A 12,124-nucleotide genomic window follows, 5' to 3' on the forward strand; every position below is an offset into this window, starting at 1 on the left:
TGTTAAACTATTATTGAATATATGATTGGCAATATTTTTGTATTATAGTGTACATGTTTTTTTCACTGCTGAGGATGGTTTACTGCACAATATTTGATGATTAGGATGTGTACAATTTACCTCTTTTTATTTTGTTGGCGTGAGCTTTTGGTGTTGTATCTGATAAATCATTGGTGAATCCACTGTCAAGAATCATTTTTAGGTTATCTATACGAAATTATGGATGCTAGGCAAACTTATTGTGATAATCGTTTCACAGTATACTATCCGTTAATTTTTCTCTGTAGCTTAAACTTACACAATGATATTTGTCATTGTAAGAGTTGCTTATACAACCCCCTGTATGTCACTGTTTAAAGATTTGGGTTTAGAAAGGGAAATAATTAAAACACGTTGGATAAAAGAAACAATAACGCAGTTTATAATCATTTAAAGTGTCTTGCTCTTAAAAGGCTGTGGTTAATGACCCAAATGATCACATCCCTTAAGTCCTCCATCTCAGACACCCAGGTACTGATCCTGAGTTTATTGAACTCAGCACTATGCTGTTTGCTGTTTTGTAGGGTGTGAGTAGGGAATAGCCCATTTCTCCCCAGGCAGAGTTTTGTATTTGTAATATAGAGACTAGTCCCATTCTTGTTTGTTAAAACTGCCCAAGTTCCCAGATCCCTGAATTGCTTCAGCCTCACTAGCAGGATCTGAGCACAACATGCTGTGAAAAACAGCTTTTTATTGAGAATAAACGCTTTTAGTCTTAAGAGGAAGTATCTTGGCTTCCGACATAACTTGAAGCTTTTACCTGAGCAGTGTTACAGAAGGTAACTTAGTGCTCTCAAGGTAACAGGCCCCGCCCCCCTCCGCGGCCCGCCCCTCCCACGAACTCTGCGCACAGCGGGTGCTCGCCCCGCCCCTGGTCGGGAGCCGCAGCTCTAATACCAAAAGCCCTTTCACCCAGAGCCGGAAGTTGGAGAGCGCGGAGCCGAGATCCCCGAGTGGCGCCTTAGCTTCCTTCTAGAGTAAGTTTCCAGAGCTCGCCAACCCTCCAATCCCCACCTCCGCCCCCCTCACTCGTCCTCATGGTGTGGGAATTGCCAACGACCTGAAAACCCTGGCACCCAGTACTCGGCCCCGAATAAACGCTGCCGCTGCCGTTGCGGCCCAGTTATATTTTCGTTTAGGGTTTTAAGTGTTGCTGAGGCGGTTTCGGCCCTCGGTCCGCGTAGACACCGCCTCAGGCGACATTTTCTTGCTTAAAACCCCTTTTTACCTCTGGCCTCGCCAAGTAAAGCCCTCTCTCGCGAGTTGGAGTCGCGCCCGCCGCGTCGTCTTCTCGACCGCTAGAGGCAGAGCCCAGATAGGCCGCGCGCCGTCTCCCCGGTCCCGGGATTCCGGAGAGTCCGTCTCGCTCCTGAGCCCCGTCCCTCCCAGCCCGTCTGTCCTCGCGTCTCCTGAGGCCGGTCCTTCTGCCCCGCAGCAGCCCCCTTTCCTGTCAGCCCGTCCCCTCACCCCGTATAGGGTAGGTGACCTGGGCCAGCCATGTGACAGCCAGTGCTGTTTCATGCCCAATTCAGCTCGGTCGGAAAAGGTGATCTTCCGGTCCGGGGGCGTCTCGTTCTGTGGCCCACTCAGTAAATTCAGGAGGCAGGAGGATCCGGAGAAGCAGAGTCAGAAGGACTGAGAGAAATGACTGCAACTGAGGAGAAAAGCATCAGGGAGAACCAATAGGAAAACTGAGAATGGCTGCTGCTGCTGCTGCTGCTGCTGCTGCTGCTGCTCCTGCTCCTGCTCCTGCTCCTGCTAAGTCGCTTTAGTCCTGTCGGACCCTGTGCGACCCGGTAGACGGCAGCCCACCAGGCTCCCCCATCCCTGGGATTCTCCAGGCAAGAACACTGGGAGTGGGTTGCCATTTCCTTCTCCAATGCATGAAAGTGAAAAGGGAAAGTGAAGTCGCTCAGTCGTGTCCGACTCTTAGCGACCCCATGGACTGTGGGCTACCAGGCTCCTCTGTCCATGGGATTTTCCAGGCAAGAGTACTGAAGTGGGTTGCCATTGCGTTCTCCGTGAGAATGGCTGAGGGATTTGCAAAGGGATAGTCAAGTCAAAGAGGTTAAGCCTTGAAAATAGCCAAGTGAGTAAAATAGAGAAGTATTAATAAATTAGAAAGCCAGATCTCCAGGGATTGGAAAACAGCGTAGGGAGAACTGCCCTGTATCAGTGATGGGAGCAGGGAGGCGAAGGGCGATGAGGGACATCAGACGTGGAGAGTCCCTAACTGGGTTTTGGCCGGGTTTGAGTCCAGGCCTCTTGGGTTAGTCCCGAGTTGTGTTTTCACCCGGTTGGAGTCCCGCCTCAAGGGTTCGAGTCTCAATCTGAAGTGGCCGGTTTCATGGTGCTGGCAGAGAAAGAGGTAAGGAGCAGAGGAAGAAAGGGGCTGGAAGGAAGCATAGCCACATGGCCTGCCAGAGAGTGGGGAGGAAGGGAGAGTCACAGCGAGAGAAGAGGAGTAATCTGGAGCGCAGAGAGGGAGCCGAAATGGGGGAAGAAAGAGGCAGACATAGGTATGGATTTTTGAAAGACTCAGGAAGGTTGGAGAGAGAGAGCATTTCGAGGGCGAAGGAATTGCAGCAGCCTGGAACAGGACACGTGTGAGGGAGGAAATAGGACAGGAACAACAGGAGAGCAGAGGGGGAGAAAAAGAGACACCAAGACCCAGATGAAATAGGGAGATTGGTGAACACAGGGATAAGCTCGATCCAGGTGTTTGGATACAGATGATTTTTTTAGTTATACAGAGGAGGCTGAGAATTTCAAAACTCCTGTCTATAAGGCTTGTGTCTTTTCTTATTACTTGTGGCAGAAGATGACTTTCATTTGCAAACCCTGTTGAGCCTGGGGCAGTGGCTTGATTCACTGAGTTGTGAGTGACCCCCTTCCCTTGTCCTCTCATGAGATAGAGGTCAAGGAAGAAGAGACCTGGGGCAAGAAATGACTGACTCTAGAGTGTCACTCTGTGGTAGCTTTTTTTTCTTTAATTAATTTTTTGTCTGTGTTGTCTTCGGTTTTGTGCCCTGGGCTCAGGAGTTGTGGCTCCCAGGTTCCAAAGCACAGGCTCAGTAGTTGTGCACAGGCTTAGTTGCTTGTACTTGTGGGATCTTCCTGAACCAGGAGTAGAACCCATGTCCCCTGCATTGTTAGGCAGATTCTTATCCACTGTATCATTATTGGGTAGCGTTTTTAAGGGGACACTTTTTTTTTTAAACGGATTCACATTTTCTCCTTTATGTATGGTGCTTTTTGTAGCTTGGAATAGGTCTTAATTCATTGAGTTTCTGTAATCATTTTTAACTTCAGAAATAAGATTTTTTAGTTTCCAGTATTCTACTCGTATCATCCTTTTCTAAATATGATTATTCTCCACATTTTTTTAAACTTTGACACCAGATTTTTAGATTAAAAATAATTCACAGTTTTTTGTTTCAACTATTTTTCAGATTCATTCCTTGCCTGAGTGCTTTCTTCCCTTCATCTCATACATTTGAAATTTTCTTTGGTAAGTAGTAAATCATCTTAGACTATTTTGTGGCATACTTAGCAAAAATGTCACCTCGTTTATCAGTTCTAATGAGGTAGATGAACCTGGAGCCTATTATACAGAGTGAAATAAGTCAGAAAGAGAGAAATACTGTATATTAATGCATATATATGGAATTTAGAAAGATGGTACCAGTGACCCTACATGCAGGGCAATAAAGGGAGACACAGATGTAAAGAACAGACTTTTGGACTCAGTGGGAGAAGGTGAGGGTGGGATGATTTGAGAGAATAGCATTGAAACATGTAAATTACCATATGTAAAATAGAATGATCAGTGCAAGCTTGATGCACGAAGCAGGGCACCCAAAGCCAGTGCTCTGGAACAACCCAGAGAGATCTGGTAAGGAGGGAGGTGGAAGAGGGTTCAGAATGGGGGGGCTGCTGCTGCTGCTATGTCGTGTCAGTCGTGTCCAACTTTGTGGGACCCCATAGACGGCAGCCCAACAGGCTCCTCTGACCCTGGGATTCTCCAGGCAAGAACACTGGAGTGCGTTGCCGTTTCGTTCTCCAATGCATGAACGTGAAAAGGGAAAGTGAAGTCGCTCAGTCGTGTCTGACTCTTAGACTCTTAGCAAACCCGTGGACTGCAGCCTACCAGGATCCACCATCCATGGGGTTTTCCAGGCAAGAGTACTGGAGTGGGGTGCCATTATAGTCAGTAGCAGTCTGTTAAGGAAGGAAAGGAATGTTTTAAAACTCAGAATGGCACCAGGCCCCTCATCCATAAGATGCATTTTGGAATAATCTTGGCACCAGATGATTCATCCCAGGCCATAAAATGATTAACTTGAATCTTGTAGAAGGCCAGATTACCATACAAATAGTTTTGTTTACATAGATTAGGGGAACAGTATCTGAGTACAACATACTGGTTTGTGAAGTAGGTTTTGAGCCATTAGGCAGAACCAACTTGAAGACAGAGTCTGGGGTAAATGCATAGTCTATTAACATAGCTTAAGACAAACGTTTCCATAAGAAAAATGCATTGGTTAACTCAAGGTTTGAGAATAGTTAACTTCAGGTGAAACCAGGTGTCATTATGGCAACACAGTATTTTAAGAGAAACCTCCTTTTAAATTTGTATAGAGAAGGAAAAAAATACCGCTAGTTTGTTTCCTCCTTCCACTTAAGAGAGATAAAAATGTCTGACACTTGCAGCCTATTTCCTGCATTTGGAGACCCCTGGCCTTCCTGCCTGTTATCGTCTCATTGCCCCCTTTTCTTTTAGAAGAATTATGTTGCCTAGGGAAAAGGGGCATCGTTCTCGTTCCATAACTGCTTTCGAGCTGACAAGGGGTGTTGTCCCTAAATTGCTGAGGCAACATATTCTCCTAACCCTCATACTGAAGATGTCTGATCCAGGGGCCCCAAGTAGTAGTTGGAAGAAGCTGCAGCAGTAGCAGGAGTTTGAGCAACTATTGCAGGAAGGGGGACCCCTGCCAGGGCCCGAAACTGGGCTCTTGTCTAACACTCGGAAATGAATTGTCCGAGGAGACACGTGTGCTGACAAAGCAAGAGATTTTATTAGGAAAGGGTGCCCACGTGGAGACCAGTAGGGTAAGGGAACCCAGGAGAACTGCTCTGCCACGTGGCTCCAAGTCTCGGGTTTTATGGTGATGAGATTAGTTTCCGGGTGGTCTTTAGCCAATCATTCTAATTCAGAGTCTTTCCTGGTGGCACATGCATCGCTCAGCCAAGATGGATGCTAGCAAGAGGGATTCTGGGAAGTGGACAGACACTCTGTGTCTCCTTTCGACCTTTCCCGAACTCTTCAGGTTGGTGGTGGCTCATTAGTTCCGTATTCCGTATCAGGATCTCTTGTCATAAAACAACTCATGCAAATGGTTACTATGGTGCCTGGCCAGGGTGGGCGGTTTCAATCAGTGTGCTTCCCCTAACACAACCATTTGTCACTTAAAAGCTTTCATGCAACTAGAAACAAATCCAGTTACACAGTTACAGATGCAGGGAGCAAACAGCAAAAACAAAACAATCAGAATTATTGTAAGTCAGATAGTTTTCCACCATGGGGCACTAGTTACCATCTCCCAAAATGAGGCAATTGAGGCTTCAGGAATATCCATAGCCCCAGTCATCTTGTTCATGTGTTCAGTAAAATGAGTAACATTAGTGCTCCTATCAGGTATATATGTACAGCATTGGGTATGAATAATGGCACAAGTTCCTCCTTGTGCAGCTGTCAGAATATCTAAAGCCAATCTGTTTTGTAAAACCACCTTTCTAATTAGTGCTTATTCAGCATTAAGAGCTGAAATAGCTTTTTGAGAATCTTGTAATGCCTGTTGAGTAAAGTTAGTCAAAGCATCCACTCGTAGCATAACATCTGTAGTTCCCAAAGAGGGAACAAAGACTTCAGCCAAATAATCATACCAGTGAAATACAGACCTTGCCCACCGAGTTTTAAGGTGGTGTAAATTAGCAGGCTTTTCTGGAAGCTCTGAAAATATAAAGCTGTGAGTAAAGGCTAGACCCAGGATGCATCACCCTATCCAACCAAGGGGAAGCCATGCCCATAGGTAAGAGCCACATATCCAATAGGTCCCGTTTGGAGCAAGCCAGCTGACTGAGATATCCAGTCGCAATTAGTGCCTGGCCAGACAAAGGGAGGACCTGAATCAGGGTTGGAAAACATGGGAATGATTACGTTGCATATTTCCTGAGGCAAAAATCCCAATTGTTTCCAATCATTGTAATTAAGTTGTTGGCTAACTTTTGGGGATGGCTCTTTTTGTTCCCAGCATATAGGGGCAGTAGATACTAGATGTCCTTTTTCAGGAGTTAGCCATATAACCTCATCCCATATTTGATAAACATCAGGTAAAAAAAAACCATTAGATCCAGACCCATTTGTGTTATGTGTAGCACAATAGTCATTAAACCGAGACAATGTATAATCAAAATTAAAAGTCATGTTATGTCCATAGTTAAAGTACAAAGTGTTGCACCAGTCCATTTTAGGGCTGGTAGATGTCATCTGATGAAGAAGAGGCATCACGTATGATTGTTGTCAAAGGTATTTGCAGACTTGGAGAAAGTCTTTTTCTTGAAGTGGAGATGTTCACCACAGGAAGCCTTTCACCGATGAAGAGGGGAGTGCTCCACAGACCCAGCAGTTAGACCAGTTGTGGAATGCAGCGTAGGGGTGAGCCCAGGACAGGAAGGCATTGTCTTGAGGATCAAACGGCACACTCAGGATTTTTGGAGTCAGCTGAAGTAGGCTCATATAGATTATCAGGCCCATCTGAAAAGTACGAAGTCAGAGCATAGAAAGTAAAGACATAAAATGAAGTCACTTAGTTCTGGTCAGGGTGCCACCTCTTAACTCAAGTGTGATGTACCCACGAATCAATTCCTGGCACTTTGACAGCTGTGGGAGAAGAAAGAATAACCTGGTAAGGGCCTTCCCAGAGGGGCTTGAGGGATGGGCCCCCAGATCCCAATGTTGTTATGAGGACCTCGGTTCCTGGCTCAAATAGAGGCTTGCTTGACTCAGAGGCTGGGTCAGGAGTTGTCTCCCAGAGTTCTGTTAATGCCTGTTGAAGAGCTGAGAGCTGAGAGCTGAGTTACATAACTAGTTAATTCCAAGGCTTCAGGGTCTGTAACGACGTCTGTGTGTAAGAAAGGCCTTCTATAATTACATTCAAAGGGGGACAGTCCCTCCTTTTTGGGGGCAGTTTGAGCCCTCATTAAAGCTATGGGTAGGACTTTAATCCAATTGTCCTGCATCTTTTGAGTTAATTTGCACAGATATGTTTTGATAATGTCATTAGCTTTTTCAACCTTTCCTGAAGATTGGGGTCTCCCAATCTTTATAAGTGTAAGTGATATTCTATTTCTAGAGCTTTAGATACTCCCTGAGTTACAACAGCTTTAAATGTGGAGGCATTGTCACTCTGAAGGCTCCGTGGCAGCCCAAACCTGGGGATAATTTCATGGATTAAAATCTTTATAACCTTCTTAGCCTGCATACTACAACAGGGAAAAGCTTCAATCCATCCAGTAAAAGTATCTACCCAAACTTGTAAGCAAGAATATCAATTAGCTTTTGGCATATCAGTAAAATCAATTTCCCAGCCCTCTCCAGGATACTTTCCACTTCGTTGTAATCCACCTATTGCTAGGTTCTCAGTCTTTGGGTTATTTTTCTGACAAACCTCACACCTTTTGATAATGTTCTTTAAAGTTTTCATTACGTTTTTACCTTCAAACAAACAAGAAGCCATTTGGTAAGTACTCTCTGCACCCAAATGAAAACTCTGGTGTAAATCCTTAAGAATTTTCCATAGAGCATTTTCAGGAATTATTAATCGTCCATCTTCCGACTGTAACCATCCATTATCTGTAATGTTAGTTCCTCTTTTCTCATGTCTTTCTAATTCTTCCTCAGTATATTGTGGTATTTCCTGTTCCACAGGACCTGTCCAGATCAAAGGCGTCTGCAGTGAAGGGGTTTCATAAAGTGCTGCTTTTCTGGCTTGACAGTCAGCCAGCTGATTACCTTCAGCTGCTTTATCCCTGCTGTGCCCTTTGCAATGCATAACAGCTTCTTCTTTAGGACAATATATAGCAGTTAAAAGTCTCTCGATGTCTCTGAAATGCTTAATAGGTTCTCCTGTTGCTGTTTTAAACTGTCTTTCTTTCCATATTGCATCATGAGCATGTAAAGTCAAATAAGCATACTTAGAATCAGTGTAGATATTTATTCGCTGCCCTTTGCTTAACTCTAGAACTCGGGTCAGAGCCACAAGCTCCGCTAACTGAGTACTGGTTGCCTGGGTGAGAGATTTTCTTTCTGAAACCTGTTCAGCAGTCACCATGGCGTAACCTGCTTTATGCTTTCCATCCCGAACAAAAGAACTGCCATCTGTAAATATTTCCATGTCAGGATTGTCTAATGGGTTATCCATTAGATCCTCCCAAGCTGCGTAGTTTAAAGTTGGGAATTGGGAACAATCGTGATCAGGTGTTTCATTTTCCTTCTCAGGAAGGAAAGTGGCAGGATTTAAATTTCCACAAACTTTCAGCTTAGTTACTGGTCCTTCTAACAATAATGACTGATATTTAAGAAGTCTACTGTCTGCCATCCAAATATTAACCTTAGAATTTAAGATTCCACTCACTTTATGAGAAGTCAGTACAGTAAGGTTTTGTCCATTAATTATTTTTAAAGCTTCAGGTGCTAATAAAGCCGCTGCCCCAATTACGCTTAGGCAGTGGGCCCACCCACATGAAATTACATCTAATTTTCTGCTTAGATAAGCGGTAGATTGCTCGTGAAGCCCTCAGGCTTGTGTCAAAATTCCAAGGCCATACCTTTTCTTTCAGTGACAAATTAAATCCTGACCCTGTAGCAAGCCCAAAGCAGGAGCTTGCAGGAGGGCAGTCTGAAGAAACTTAAAAGCCTTTTGAGTATCTGGAGACCAAACCAGTTTGTCTGTTGGGGCCTGCTGAGTTTCAGCTATAAGTTTATGTAAAGGCTGGGCAAGTTCCCCATAACCCAGAATCCAAATATGACAGTAGCCTGTGATTCCCAGAAATCTTCTCAATTGTCTTAAAGTCATAGGTAGGGGATGATTTAGTATGGATTTAATTTTCTTAGGGCCTATGGTCCTAGTCCCTTCTGATATAATTAGGCCCAGATATCTAACAGATTGTTGACAAATCTGAGCCTTTTCTCTTGATGCCTTATAACTGCAGCCTGCCAGAAAGTTTAAGAAATCTTCTGAGGCTCCTGAACAAGCTTCCTCTGTCTCAGCACAGAGCAAAATATCATCTACATATTGTAACACCACCGCTTCAGAGCTATTAAAGTTTTGTAGATCCCATGACAAACTTTGTCCAAATAAGTGAGGACTGTCACGAAATCCCTGGGGCAAAACTGTCCAGGTTAACTGAGAAGCTGGGTGCATAGGGTCTTCAAAGGCAAATAGAAATTTGCTTTCTTCCGCCAAAGGCACAGCATAGAAAGCATCTTTTAAATCAATTACTGAGAAATATTTGGCTCGTTCAGGAATTTCAGACAATAGAGTATAAGGATTAGGCACCACAGGGTGTAAAGGAACTACAGCCTCGTTTATTATTTGTAAATCTTGAACTAGTCTCCATTTACCATTTGATTTCTTTATATCAAAAATAGGAGTGTTGCATGGACTGTTACATGGAACTAATAGTCCCTGCTCCTTTAAATTTTCGATGATGGGTTTTAACCCTTCCTTAACCTCAGTTTTCAGTGGATACTGCTTCTTATGTGGAAATAAGTGGGTCTTTGAGCTTGACAACTATAGGAATAGCATTTTGTGCTTGACCCACAGATTTTCCATCAGCCCGTACTCTAGGATTTATATTTTGTTCAACTAAAGGGAGAGAAAGGGAGGGCTCCATATTTATGAAAACAGAGGTGTCAACCTTGTTCAGTATATTCCTCCCCAAAAGGGGTGAGGGAGACTCTGGCACAATCAGAAACTCGTGTGAAAATAGCACAGAATCTCAGTTACAACGTAAAGAATAACTGAAATAATACCCTTTGGCTTGTCCAGACAGTCCCATTATGGAAGCGGATTGGGAAGGAAGTGGGCCAGGGGCTTCAGTAAGCACGGAGTAAGTTGCCCAGTATCTAAAAGGAAATCGACGAATTGGCCCCCAACAGTTATTAATACCCGGGGTTCCTCAGCTGTAAACAGGAGCTTGTGTGGGGACCCCTGGGCACCTTCAGTCCTGATAGTCTTGAGTGTCTGACCCCAGGTGTCATTATGACAACACAGTATTTTAAGTGAAACCTCCTTTTAAATTTGTACAGAGAAGGAAAAAAATATCGGTAGTTTGTTTCCTCCTGCTGCTTAAGAGAGTTAAAAATGTCTGACACTTGCAACCTATTTCCTCCCTTTGGAGACCCAGTTTGTTTCCTCCTGCTGCTTAAAGGAGATAAAAATGCCTGACACTTGCAGCCTATTTCCTCCATTTGGAGACCCCCTGGCCTTCCTGCCTGTTACCCTCTCAACATCGTGTAATAAAATAGACATATTTTCAACTGTGGTTTTACCAAGGACATGAATTGTGTGTATGTGTTTATGTGTGCACACACAAATGGATATTTCTGGTCTCAGCTCTTTACCAGAGAATAACAGAGGTATGACATTAGATCTTGTGAAATTAAAAGCATTTCTTTGAGAAAAGGGAAAATAAAAGAACATTTAACATGATAAAACCAACAAAATAAAATGCTTCATTCTTTCCTTTCAAAAAAAGAAAAAAAAACCTACTTTAACTGGTTAGTCCAATGGTCTGTTTTCTCCATTTTCTATGATCAGTGAAAAAAAGTGAGCTGTGTGTTGATATGAAGATGTTTCCCTCAGGTACCTTTTTAACTTTTCTGTGCAACTGAGGAAGGATGGGCTGGATTGACCTGGAACCTCCAACAGAGCCTCTCTATTCATAATGAAACAGATTGCTCAGATCATGTTTCTAAGCTGACTGCTTACACTGTTTTTTGTACCAGTGGATATATATGTGAAATTCTGTGTTTTTAAAATATTTTACTGCAGTCTTATAATAAAGAATTACCTGCTTGGTATCACTTTGACCCAATCTTGAAAGAAAAGTTTCTTTTGCTCAGATACATGACAGATGTTTCTGGTGTTAAATGGGATGGGCAATAAGGACAAACTTGGCCCTCTTGCCCTTCAGCCTCCCATTTCATTATTCAGTTATACCCGGTTCTCTTCACTCAGCTCAGACCTTCTCATAAACGGCTTCTCTCTGGGCCTGAGGGAGCCCACTTGTAACATGGAAATGAGAGACTAGACTGAAATTCTGAGTGTGAGCAACACTGACCCCTGAAATGATTAGCCAAATTGGCTGTGTGTCTGTGTGTGGCAGTTCTGGGTTGGAGGGAGTTTCTGGTGGTAATTCGAATTTTAAATAGATCCCAGTCCTCCCTGAATGAAAAATGAAAAGGAAGACTGTAGGATGGGGCAGGATCACAGGCTCAGAATTAGATGACTTCTATGAATAAGGCTAAATCTGAAGGGAGATTTTTTTTTGTTGTTTTACGTCCTGATGTTCAGACCTCCACTGGGCTTTCATTTGTTCTTGGACAAAAGCTTGACTCATCGCTGTGGCTCCACAGCCCTCTGTCAAGCTCAGGGCCCTGTCAGTGTCTCCAGCCTCATCCCCGGAGCTGACCCTTTGCTCATGGTTCAACCTGTCCTGGTCTCATTTACCTTTTTTCTATTTCCAAATACCAAAACCATTTCTGTCTGGTGTTGTAGTTCCTTTTCTCATCTTCAGGTCACCCTGGCTCAGGCCCTTTGTCACTCTTCAAGTCTAGGCTCATAGAGGTCTCCCCATCCCCTCCTAACAGTCTCTCTCATGTTACCCAGGTTTATTGCCTCTGTATCAGTTGCCATCAGCAGAAATTAATGCCCTTCTTCACGGGTTATTTTGAGTCCTTCCTGGTTCCCCTCTTTTTAGGGCTCATAGTGTTCCTCTTCTTCCCAGCGTGGCTGCAGTA

The 12,124-nt window shown here is 44.0% G+C and overlaps 1 protein-coding gene across 2 annotated transcripts in view; it reads left to right on the forward strand.

The window, feature by feature from the left end:
- The first annotated feature begins 952 nt into the window (after positions 1-952).
- LOC101904435 (zinc finger protein 665-like) overlaps positions 953-12,124 on the forward strand; it is a 36,355-nt gene continuing 25,183 nt past the window's right edge. Inside the window, exons 1-3 of one of the 2 annotated variants that reach the window (XM_024979267.2) lie at positions 953-1,016; positions 1,572-1,880; positions 3,492-3,550. The gene's annotated coding sequence lies outside the window, so the exon portion shown is untranslated. The remainder of the gene's footprint in view (positions 1,017-1,571; positions 1,881-3,491; positions 3,551-12,124) is intronic. The other variant, XM_010815355.4, reaches the window with a different exon arrangement.

The sequence above is a fragment of the Bos taurus genome, chromosome 18 (assembly GCF_002263795.3).
Source record: "Bos taurus isolate L1 Dominette 01449 registration number 42190680 breed Hereford chromosome 18, ARS-UCD2.0, whole genome shotgun sequence".
NCBI lineage: Eukaryota > Metazoa > Chordata > Mammalia > Artiodactyla > Bovidae > Bos > Bos taurus.